Source organism: Megalops cyprinoides, chromosome 2 (assembly GCF_013368585.1).
Source record: "Megalops cyprinoides isolate fMegCyp1 chromosome 2, fMegCyp1.pri, whole genome shotgun sequence".
NCBI classification, from domain to species: Eukaryota; Metazoa; Chordata; class Actinopteri; order Elopiformes; family Megalopidae; genus Megalops; species Megalops cyprinoides.
This window is the reverse complement of record NC_050584.1, coordinates 37,472,862-37,486,197: the sequence shown is the minus strand read 5'-3', so window position 1 is coordinate 37,486,197 and position 13,336 is coordinate 37,472,862.

Sequence of the window (13,336 nt, the reverse complement as noted above, 5' to 3'; positions counted from 1 at the left end):
TTCACATGTGTTTTTGTTAGAAAATAATACTAATGAGAGATGCCACTCAAGTACCTCTGACCATCCATCCATCAGTGGTCAATGACAGTAGGCTAAGTATTAGGTAATTAACATTTGCAATCTTGTTAATTATGAAAAAAATCAAAAACAGGTTAAGGGAGATTATCAGTTCAAAGGTAATTTCTCTGCTCCCCATGCTTCTTGCTCAGGAGCTTCCTCAGGTCCAGTAGCATTAAAGGCTGTATAAATTTGTGACTATTTCTCATTAATTAAACAAACTCATTGTAATGTAATTTAAGCAGTATCCACATACTGGGAGCCATTTATTCATTATGGATATTGATATTAAAAGTTTCTATAAATGTGTTATACCTCCCCTTTCCATTACTAAATAAGAGCATGTGTCAGCCACAATGCATCGTGTAACAGGCACTTTAAAACGAGGCCAATGTATTGCACTAAATTTCTCAACAAGAAAAATTGAAACCACAGCTTTAACGGTTCCAATTTAATTATGCTGCAGACCTTTCAACCGAAGAGCAATGTGTTTGTTTCCTGTGAGTTGTCTCCATAAAACCCCACAGAGGGATGTGGAAACGAGTGAATTATTCCTGCCTGCAGTTCATAAATCAGGTTGAAGCATGGTAAGTGCTCTGCTAATGCTGAATAATCAGGGTTTCTGTCTTTCTTAATAGCGTTTCAGGGGGCCAGGAGTTTGACTGACCTCTGAATGGCTGTACTGGGCACATCTGAGTGCCTGCACTCCCAAACCAAAATGTAGCCCTCCTCTGACAGCAGTCAGACACATGCGATGCACATTTACACTCATTCACTTTTATCCAGGAATGTGCTGGGCTGTGGTTACAGTGTTCATGGTAAGGCATCCTTGTGCTTTCTGCTGGAAGGTATGGCAGTGGTCTCTCTCTATCAGGTGAATATAGGTGTGAAGAATCACGATTGAGGCATGTATCTGCTTGCAATGAGCTGTCTTTGAGACCAAATCCAAGGAAAGCTGCTGCTATAACTGTCTTTCATGTCATGGATTGCAGGAAAAGAACCATTTTGTGCTTCCACTGGGTTACAGTAAATACAACTGGCAATACAACTGGAATATCAACGAAGTCATCCAAACTCTTTTAACCAAAAAGATTTCTAAAAGTTTATATATATATATATATATATATATATATATATATATATATATATATATACATATCCAATTGGCATGTTAAATCTGACACCATGTGGATCACAGTGTGTACACATTAAGCCCCTTGTTTTTATACTAAAGGAAACATTTGATTCTGATAAGAGGATTAATCACATATGCTCAGTAAACGAGAGGATTGATGCCAAGTCCCATGTTGGAACCCAACAATCTCACTCATATTCTGCAATGTAAACCTTTTACCTGACCTGAATACCTTTTGTTGTTCTGAAGCTCTGTCCTTGCTGAATTACCTATTCGTTTTAGCAAGCAATCTGCGCACAGAACTTTTGTCAACAAGGTTTTAGTTTTTGAAGTGATGGCGTTGGGAAAAAAAAAAAAAAACGAACAAATGAAATGCTGTGAACTGCTTCTCGGGATAAAGGTCTTATCCCCATCCCATGCTTAATCGCAAGCTGCCGTGGGATTTTAAAGAAATCAAATAACAATTTAATCAGTTTGGCTGGCATGAGTGAGCCGAGGCAGGAGGGTTCTGTGCAAAGTCTGTGCTTGGCTGTCTGTCAGGTGAGACAGGGCTAGTGCTGGAGGGGCCCTGGGGTCGACAGCAACGGACAGGCAGGTTAATGGCTGCTGCAGAGGATGGCGCGTTAGGTGTCACGTGACTGAAACACAACCATGGTCTTTTCTTTGCGGTGCATCTCTGGTTCCCTTTGAAACCTGTTCGCTAGTGCATGTCGGACTGCGTTACCCTTGCAGCCCACAAAGCCAATGGAAAATAATCCTGCCTGCACACGCTCGTGAATAGACAGTTATCCAGACAGGGAGAACAGACACACAGAGAATGGCAAACACTCAGATCTGGTTAAATATATACAAATAAATAAAAAATAAAATAAAAAGCCAAATTGTTTGATTAGAGGCACCAAGTAATTGAAAGTCAGCCGTGTAAGGGGCCAGTTTCTTGTCTTCCTGGTATGTCAACCCAAACACGATTCCTAGGATTCATGTTAAAATATTTAATGACTTCTCCCAGAAAACCTACAATAAATTTCCAGCCCCAATTAGATATGCCTGTTAAATAATTTGTGCCGAACTATTGATTATTTTCCTAAGAGTGACATACATAAATGGGTTGATTAAAAATATGAAAATATAAGCCTATTGCACATTTGTGTTGTACACATCTATACATTTGAGAGGTAAAAGCATGTCTCATGGCCAATATCATCATTACTGCCATCATTTCTTTAGCACAATTTTCTATGTATCACATTTTTGGCAATGACAAACGATATCAAATAGACTTATTTGTCTAAAATACTCAAGATTTAATTTAGGATAAGTTATAAAAGGTCGGAATATGAATTTTCAGTTCACATGCCCAATATTGTGTCTGCTGGACTCTAAATAATGCAATCGCAGTTAAAAGAAATTATCTTTCCCAACATCTTCAAATACTTCAACATATCCTTCAGGTGGTGATCACTCAAAAAAGTAATTATGAGATCACAATGGCATCATTTGCTCAATGCCAAAGAGAGTAGAACTAATAGAACATTGTGTATTTAAAATCTAAGAATAGTGCACTCCATTTTGAGCTCTGTGCACTTTCTCCTCAACAAAGAAAATTGTTGACAAAGACAAGCATATTAGCTGGATTTGATGATGCTTCCATCAGAAGTTGAAATGTGACAGGTTCTCAAAACACAGCAGCTCTAAAAGGGAAGTACATGCAAGAGGGGTAAACCAGTGCATGGCAGTTCAGGCTAAAAATACAAAGTACAGTCCAAGCTTACAGTGTGTTCTGTGGAAGTAAAGACAAGTCATTCACCCACCCAAAACAGTAGTAGAGTAATTGCATTAGTAAAAATTGGAGGAGTAGATGACATTCCAGATAAAGACCATGCTCCTCCTCTTCACCCCCATCTCCAGCTGAGCCAGGATCTCCCCGAAGATGTCCAGCACCATCTGTACCAGACAGCAGCCAGATGCACCACGCCTTCCTCCAAACATGCAATGGAGCCAGCCTGTACAGCTGCCTCCCACCAGCTCCTCTTTCATCTCCAGTGCTGGGTCAGGGAAGGTCCTCACAGGCCAAGGCTAGACGTCACCTACATAAATAATACATCTTGCGTGTGTATGCTATAGCATCCATTTTAAATATTAACCCCTCATTAGTCCTCCAATTGATCAGGAGACTTGAATTTAACACCACACCTTTAGTGACATTCTCTTTGAGGGTCCGCCAAGGGCAAATGAGGGACATAAGACTGGGAACAGTTTGACACCACTGTTTCTTCACTAATGTGGACTTGCTTCTACTGATGTTGACATCCCTTGATCACATCATAAGCATAATTACCATTGGTAAAAGTAACATTGTCTTTCTGTTTTGTGGGAGTAAATCCTACATTGGAAATTTCATCTTTCTGTTGCTTTGTTTTGTGAGAGGGAATCATCTCAAGAAAGTCTGCACTTGACCATACAATGTAAACAGTATTTTTGCATGAGTTGTAAAAATAAATTGCTTTAAAAACAGTATGTGAAAATATTATCTGAAATGCATGCACAATAAATGAATTGATTTTAATAAGTTGGAATAAATGTAAATAGTTGCAGTACCAGGACCCTAGCATGAAGAGGATATCTCTTATCATCATGAGTCTGAAAAGCACAGCAGTAGACAGCTTCTGGCATTAGGGACCAATGATTTTATGGTCTTCCATTTTGTAAATTGTATCAGACATAAGTTTACTTGCTCTGCCATGTAAAATTCATGATAAACCTTTTAGCCTCAGTGGTTACATGGCTGTTATGAAGGTTGTTGATATAAGAAATGCTTGAGGGTGATCCTGTGATGACAGGAATAAACGACCTAATCAATGTCAAACCCTAATACAATCGGTATATGATGGTCTTAAAAGGCAATGATGTCATTAAATCTTTGAAAGAGTTCCTGTTTATTCTTGTTCCATCATTTTCCTCTTCCTGTAGATGAAGTAGAACAATTTCTGAGAGTGACATTTAGAGATATATCGAATTGGGGGACCCCTCCCTGACCAGCACATACTCTAATCAGACAGGGTCTTTCCCTCAACTGATCAGGCCTGCAGTGTTCCTCCCTACGAGCCGGCTCTCAGGCAGGCACCTCTGAGCAGAATCCGTGTCCTCTTCAGTTATATGCCTTCATTAAGCGCTGATGTCTTTCTCATTCAGGCCCCGCGAGGGTGGAGCACAAGCTGGGGACCAGTGGAAGCGCGTCATGTCCTGTCTCCTCAGCAGCTTGGACATGCAGCCCAGGGGGACAGAGTCAGTAGTGTGAAACATCTCATCAGTGTCAGACAGGCTCCATCCACAGGGCTTCTGGTGGCCAGGATTCCACCCAGTCCCTGCCCTCAGCTGCGGGGGGTTGTGAATACAGACCCAAAGACATAATACCAAAAAAAAAAAAAAACATCAAATCACTACAGTCTGTTTCATCAATGGCCTCTGCCTGTTTTGTGAAGTAAGCTTGTGGTGGAGCATAACCAGGTGGTTGAAAAAAAGCCAGATACTGCCAGGATTGTCCTCTTGTCTACCGTACAAAGCTATGCTCTGGCCCTGTGTAAGTACCTCCTCTCATCTGTTAATCAGACTTTGTACTTGACCGGGTCATCACCAACAGCAAGAGCACATGGAAATTTTCTGTCTGTGCTACAATGCTACATGCAGTGTAAATCAAATCAGTCTCTATCTGAAGCTGAATACTAAGTTCAGTGAGAAAAAATGAATGCATAATTACTTTTGCTTTTAATTTCTAGGATTTTAAATATGCCTCACGGTTTGCTCTAGAAAGACGTATATAAACACATCAGTCCTTTAAGTCTAAAATATTTCAGAGGCTGTTTTAATATATGGTCAATCTGAAGATGAATCTTCATTTCTGAGTACAGAACTGGAGTGTTTAAGATGAGATTTTCAGGAAGTGCATAAATAATTATGCCAAATGTCTTTGTTTCCCGCAGTGCGTCAGATTCTTGACAGAAATTAAACTTTAAAGGGGATCTATTTTCAGAAGCTTCAGTTTGAAATGGAAAGTTCATTGCTAAAGTGGAGAGGGGACCTCTGAAAAGAAAGCAAAAATCCAGATTAAAAAATAAGTGATTGTTTATAATATTGTGAATATCTATTTTTAAGTCAGTGTGGTGACCATGCTATTTTTGTTAGAATAAAACTTGTTTCAAAGACACCTTTCTGTGCAGTGTATACCAGCATATAAATGTTTATACTATCAAGTAGATGACTGTCACTAATTAAAACAGAAGAACGGTTCTACAAAGAACAGGCGCATTGATTTCTGAACTGAACTATTTTTGTCTCTTCTTTATGCAAAGCTCTGCATATCAAGTATAATTATTTATGTCTTTTTTCAGCAGTGCCATATTTTGTATCCAATAGTAGATTAGTTCTCATTCGTGCAATAGGGAGATCTGAAGTCTCTTTACAAACAAATGTTCCACATGTGAATTTAAAAAAAATGAGTCCTCAGTCTGAAGAATTGTTCAGATGACAGGGCTGTTTCTCCATGCAGTAAGTGGGCATAAGGCAAGGTAATTATATCTAAGGTGATCACATCCCTCACCAAAAAGTTCCATGAAAGAAATTTTTATCTCCTATAGTGACTTACAGTATCCCGTAAAACACTTTGTGAGGACTGACTTTCTACAGTTGCCCAGATTAGTGCATCAGTAATAAGAGGGCAAATGGATAAATCATCCAAGCTTTGGGGCATCGTCACAGGAAATGACTTGTTTGTCAAGGGCAAATGCATGTCCAGACCAACAGTGCTATGTATGAGGAGCTGACGAGCAATTTTGTAGGTAATCCTGCTTCTTGCAATCATTGTTGGAGGACATTATGGGAATATGTCCGCAGGAAGCCTCAGTATTAAGATCTGTCTTTTAAAAGGAAAGGGTTACCTTTAGTAAACTAGAGCTTTTCAGTCGTTGGGAATCTGTTGCAAAATCTGAGTCTCTGTGGCTTTCAGCTGATAGACTGTTAGATATGGAGCAGCCTTCTAAACCTTGGGCAGGAAGAAAGCAATGTCTCTGAGCAACCGGTTATCCTAGTGCCAATCTATCTTCACTTGGAGACTGTGGCAGCAGTCAATATTATTGGTCCTGCCAGCTCTATAACTCCAGGTAACGAGCTGTCTAATAGATCGGTCACAGTCTACTTATCTTCCAGCTGCAACACCTAGATTTAATGAGCTTTACTTAATTTCCCACTTCCCTATGTTCTTTCCCATTTACTCACACCCAGGCTTTTTCACACACACTATCACCTGTTCAGCTCCATTTAGAAATATCATTAACGTTAATCCCCCAAATTTCTTTCCAAAAAAATAGGTATCAAGAAAAAGGAAAATAAGGTTATTAAAAAAAAAAAAAAAAAAAAAGCAAAGCAACCTGAACCAAAGTTTTTCTGCATATAACTTTATTTCAAGCTATTTTTTCCAGAGTTGGGATGCCTCATTGAAGTTCTGAACTGTGATTTCAAAAGCCAATCTTCTCTGTGAAAAAGAAAATCATGTTTTTTAGGGACACAATATCAAAGTCCAGCTGTGTTTGGAAGAGATGCAGAGTGCTTTTATGTTGTGATTCAGAGAAGTGATCCCATTGACCAAACAAGGTGGCAAGAGAGAAAAACTACAGGAAAGCCATACAGCGCCTTTCAAGGATCACAAAGAGCTTCACAGTGAAAGGAGGGTGACTCACCTCCACAACTGCTAATGTATATCACCCACCTGGTTGATGCATGGCTACCATTTTGTTCCGGAACACTCACTATACATCAACTGAGGTAAAGAGGGTGGGAATCTTTTATCCAGTTAAAAAAGCAATTTTGAGCAATTGACCAGGAACCAGGGTACACCCAACTCCTTACGATAAGTGCCATTGGACTTTAGTAACTGATGAGAGCCAGCGCCTCTTTTTAACATCTCACCTGGACAGAGACATCTCTTGTAGTGCAGTGTCCCCATCACTGCAGCGGGGCATTGGTCTGGAGTAAAGGCTGCCCCAAACCGGCCTACCAATACAACTTCCAGCAGCAACCTGGCCTTAATGGTTAGGTACCTTCTAGGTACTAACCAGGCCCTGCCCCACTTTGCTTCATTTTTCATTGATGCATCGTATAACTGCCGGAAAACATTTATGCATTAGCAATTCAGCAAATGTTGCAAACTTATCACCCTTTGGCCTTGTCATGCTGAACAGGTGAAGCCAAGTGGGGTTGGTCTTGGTTAGAACCTGACCTAGAGACCTGGGAGCACCAGTGACTTCTTTCCCAAAAATCATCTGCAACCAAATTTCTTTCCAGTTTGCATCAAGTCTATGAGGACTCTCATGGGACCTGTCCAGTCAATGTGCATAGTTCAGAGTGAAGGGGAGATTGCAAAATAAGGCTCCACCATATTCTACATGTGGAATACTAGATTAGTCAAGCAAGTAGGAGACAAAAAAGACATAGGCGGTACTAATAATGTTGTACTCAGGATGGCGGGTCTCAGCACTGTAAGGTAGATGGAACAGAAGCAAAACATACAACAGCACCATACCGAGGCACTTGTTTCACCAAGTCTTTAGTTTGACTCATCAGTTAAAGAAGACAAACATTTGGACAGATGATAAGAAGGCAGAGTAGGTAGACCAGTCTGAAACCCCATGTGTAATACCAGTGTTATACAACATGTAATGCAAAAAGAGCAGAATGAGCAGAATTGTGCCAGAATGGAGAACAAATTATAGGTATTATATTTCCCTTCTCTGCTGTTCAAAAATGAGAAGGCAAGGATGAATTAAAGACTGGTAAGCATTCACTTTGCTCTTCTCATGCAAACTCAGCATGAGAACCTATTGGGACTGTGCAGGTGGATATAATCTGCCCATCCTGAAATGCTCATTTGTCCAGGTGAACTGGCAAACCACTGGATTACCATTATTCTGGAGTCATCCATCTGAAGCACACTGGGTTTCAGATTGCAAGTTGATAATGGAGGTATAAATATGTGACAAGTTATCAGACGCTCACAGATGTGGCATTCATGTTGCCTGTTTGCCAGAGACGAAATTCAAGAGAATGAGATTGAGAAAATCTTCCAGGATTGTTTAATTCCACTACCTGTGTATCCAGAAGAGTTAATTTTCGAACTGCATGTGGGCTGGTGGGCCTATCATTCATCTATATGCCACTCATTAGATGCATATTTAGGGGTCTGAGATTACGTTTACTTTCATCCTACAAGGTCACTGATTTGAGAGCACTTGAAACATCATACCCACAGTAATTCTTTTATAAGAATTACTAATAAAATAATAATAAAATTGTTATGAAGCAGTCATTCCATATTGAAACTTGCACAGAGTAGAGCAACAACAAAAAGTAAATGAATTATTTACTGAACACCTTAAAATTCTAGCTTTTACTAAACTAACTGGACTGACTGTAAATTATTGATGTTGATTGTAAATCAGTGCATGTCTGTCTGTTAGTGAGCTAATGATGGGACATCGGTGCACCCGTGTGTGCTCAGCTTTAAGGTGCATTAGGTACAGGCAATGACAGGTTTAATACTTGGCACTTTGAAAGGTAGGATTAGATTGTTGTTTAGGTCTACTACTTTATGCTACTACTACAACACACACACACACACACACACACACACACACAGCTCTGTCTGTGACTCAGTCTGGGAACATCTGTTTGAAGACATTTTCAATGCTTTGTTTTCTGAATACACATGCGTATGTATACAAACATGTGTGTTAATCTGTGATGCCATCCAGAACACTAGACCACTGCTGATATAGTAAGAGTGACATGGAGCCAGTATATCTCCCCATTTCACACAGAAAAATAAATAAATCCAGTATAAATAGATGTTTTATAGTATTGCAGTAGTAGTAGTATTAGTAATAGTAGTAGTAGTAGTGGTGGTGGTAGTAGGAGAAGAAAAAGAAAATAAGGCTACTTAATTTTTCAAACCACTGTAATATTGCTGGTATTCGCAAGCTAATATTCCTGTAGCATTGAAACTCGTTTTGCATATACAAATTACATGCAGGTAATAAGGATATCTGATGCATTATGTTGACTGATTTTGTAAAATTCCAGTTCATAATGACAAATATTTCACTGCTTGTTTCTTACAGTATATAGTTGTCTACTGTGGAACCAGACAGTGTTAGGGGGTTCAGTTCTGAGTGGTTGATTTCAATCACAAATTACATTCAACAGCTTTCTAAGGGGCAAGGATAGCACAACTACAATATTTCCTTGTGAAAAGCTTTGAATAGGAAGGCCAAAAAATACATTACAGATAGTTCAGGTAGATACAGGTAGTTTACATTTTGTTGTTTTGTTTGCAAGTTTTGTGAAACAAGCTACAGGTTGCTACCAGAAGTAGTGTTGGTGGGCCAGTAGGAGGCACTCTTCCCTGTGGACCATGCATTGTACAATTTCCTATTGCACTGATGGAACAATATTCTGTGTCGTCCCATGGATGCGATGACAAACCAAGGTCTGAACTTTTGACCTGGAGTGCTCTATGAAATGGAAATATTCTGTTGTCCTTCATCCATATGGCTAGTAGAGAGACCAAGGCTTGCTGATAACTCACTCTGTTTTCTTCTTTCAAATAAATGCTTGAAGAAAATTTGGCATAACAGGGCTGGAAAATAATTAGTCAAATGTATACATGCTCTGTGTTCTTTAGCAAGATTGATCACCACTGTACTTGTGTTTGAAGAAAAAGTAGATTCCTGGTAAGTTAAATAATTCAGAAAGATAAACAGAGAGAAATGCCGCATTGATATGACCTGAAATTCTTGGCGTAAAAATGCGTATATGCGGAGCGTAAAGTAATTCCTAATGTAAAGGAATACCAATGAGACAGATAGCAAAAAGCACTTACAACTTCAAAGCTCAATGGTAGAGCTTCTGTAAAATAGGAGAATAGCATAGGATGAAGTTTCCTCTGTGCTTAATTTGGTGTTATATGGTTTACATTTATACTATGAAAGAAAGGTGACGCAGTGTCCAGCTAAACCAATCATTGTAACTGGAACAAACCTGCTGTAGAGGCATCATCTTCCAGGCATGCGATATGAAATGGAGTCCAGGTTGTCTTTCAAAATGTTTTTAAAATACTACCAATAAAAATGTCGTTATTGTAACGGGCTTAGAGCCACCATGACGTTTTCCTGTTTCCGAGAAAGAGATCAGTCCAATGGAGCTTTTTGTAGTGAAATGACAAAATTGTTTCAGATTTGTGTGAGCTGGTAAAAGCAGCTCTGTTTTTTATGTAATAGATGCAATGTCACTGGGCATTTTAGCATGGCACAAGACCTGCAGGCTGACATAATTCAGATGCAGGGCCACCCTGCCTGAGCTACGAAGAGTATGCACTGGCGGCACATAGATCCAGCAATGGTCCATGCAAATTCCAATCAGTTAGCGTTGGGTAGACAGGACAGCAAGCAGAGAATTCCTTCTGTACTAATGTAATGATATCATGCATTCACACATCTGCTTCACTCCACCAATGAAGAGCACTGTGCAGAGCTACACAAGCATTCAGTCACAGCTCAAAATAGAATGGCAGTCAGAAATATTGTAATTGGAATAAAAAACAGCACGTTCATTGCACAGGGGAGATAATAATAGTTAGTGATGCAGCACAGCAGGAGGGGACTTAATGAGCGCTAACCGTGTGTTAAAGTAAACAGACAGAGTGAGGGAAGTAATTAATAATTGAGTGAAACAAGTAAAAATTTCTCTGTCGGCTAAATCATTTATTGGGAGGAGCAGGACTTTTGCATAAGTGGAACAGCCTTCCAGTCCCTGTTAATCAATAGTCTCGACTTTGCTGGTGCCATTGATTTTTGGCTATCCTGATTGGGTGATTATTGTCAAGACCCTCACCCAATTGCAAAAATTTGTACAAATGCATTTTTTATATCAGCCATTGATAGAAATGAAAATAATAAAATCAAGTCATGTGAAACATTACGGTAACTGTCTATTTTGCTTTCATCTGTTATTTTATATTATATGCACTATTATTACATGTAATTTTCTGAAGAATCATGAGCCAGCTAAGGTTTGGTAAAACCCACATCTGAGGAATTTTCATAAGAAGAATTATGGAATATATCAGAATAAAGACATTTCTGTCCAGTTGTGAAGATTCTTATCTTAAATACTTTGGATGGACAGCTGAAAGGAACAGGTGCCATATTGTGTTCATTCTTAAATCAAACTGATCTGATTTTGAGAACTGTAACTGTAGCTGAAAAATAAGATGCTCAAGGAAAGGAGACTGAAACAGGGGTTTTTATAACTGTGTCCAAAACTGGAGTGACATTTCCCTCAAGTGCTTCCAACTGCTAGTACAAGCATGCAATAAAATTTTCAATTGTAGTCTTAAATCACTTGTATTTACAACCTGAACCTTCCATGACAACCACTCAAGGAAGAAAATCACTGGCATATCAAGTTATGCCTATATTTCCAAATAAAAAGAATGGAATAACAGCAGCACATCCAGCGGTATGGGCGATGTGGCCTTATGAAGAGAAAGGCAATTATAATGGGATTTTAGTAATCAGTTGTGTGGAACAACTTCACTAAATTAAATATGAAAGACCCCTCGCTTTTGGCTCTGCTCTCTCAGTCACAGTTCTTGTGTGTCAGGGACAGGGTGTCTGATTAAAGATTACTCTTTGATTCTACCCTTTCTGTAAAGAGAATACATGGTGTGAAATGTAGAGGGCAACCACAGTTTGGGGATTGATGACATAATTTTGTTTTTTTTTTGATGATGATGATGATGGTTGAAAAATGCAATTATGATTACTTTAAATTTTCCATTGTTAAAATTTCTTTACTCAACAGATTCTTCCCAGTCATCAGGGCTGCGTTTCACAGCTGGTCTCACAAACAACACTCTACTACAGCTAGTAGTATGCTGCCCTCTCATGGTATTATTCAGACATTACATTTTTGGATCACAAGTGTTTTCCTTAGTTCTTTTCTCTCTGGTTGTCAATGCTTCAGCTTGAGATGTCTTGCTTGTGTTGTGTTTCTCTGTCTTCCTGCCTGTCAGTGTGGGTGTGTCTTTGTTTTTGTTTTTGCCTGCATGTGTTTTTGTTTTTGTTACAGCCCCATGTGCTCTGTCGTCCCACCTCCTGCCCTTCTGCCACACCCACCACCCGAAGCCCGTCCTGCTCACCTGTTCCCTGTTAAGCCATTGTTAGTCTGTGTATAAATACTCCTCTGTTTTCTTTGTTCTCTGCCAGTTCATCTGTGTGTTAGCATGTTTTGTTCTCTGGTGTAACTTTTTCTGTTCTCTCTTGTGGTTGACTTCTGCTTTGCTCTTTGGATTACTCTTCCTGCTTGCCAGATTTCTCTGCCTGGTTAGTTTGACTACTCTGCCTGTTTGGACCCTGATTTCTGCCTGTGCCCATCTGTTCCTGTTTACCCGTTTGATCTCCTGTGAATGACCTCCGCCTGTATTTTTGGATATGCCTTTGCCTCATGTATTTGGATATTCTGCCTGTTCTTGTGGATCTTCTGGTTTTGACTCAGACTGTTTTTCTACTGTTTTGTGGCTTGTGCCATCTAATAAAATACACTATATGGCCAAAAGTACATGGACACCCCTCCTAATTATTGACTTCAGGTGTTTCAGCCACACCGATTGTTAACAGGTGCATAAAATCAAGCACATAGACATGCAATCTCCATAGAATGGGTCGTACTGGAGAGCTCAGTGACTTTAAATGTGGCACTGTCATAGGATGCCATCTTAACCACAAGTCAGTTCGTGAAATTTCTGCTCTGTTAGATCTGCCCCGGTCAACTGTAAGTGCTATTATTGTCAAGTGGAAGTGTCTAGGAGCAACAACGGCTCAGCCACAAAGCAGTAGACCACGCAAACTTGCAGAGTGGGGCTGCTGAGTGCTGAAGCGCGTAGCATGTAAAAACCGCCTATCCTCTGTTGAACCACTCCAAACTGTCTCTGGCTGCAACATCAGCCAAGAACTGTGCGTCGGGAGCTTCAGGAAATGGGTTTTCACGGCTGAGCAGCTGCACACAAGCCCAGCATCACTATGCGCAATGCCAAGC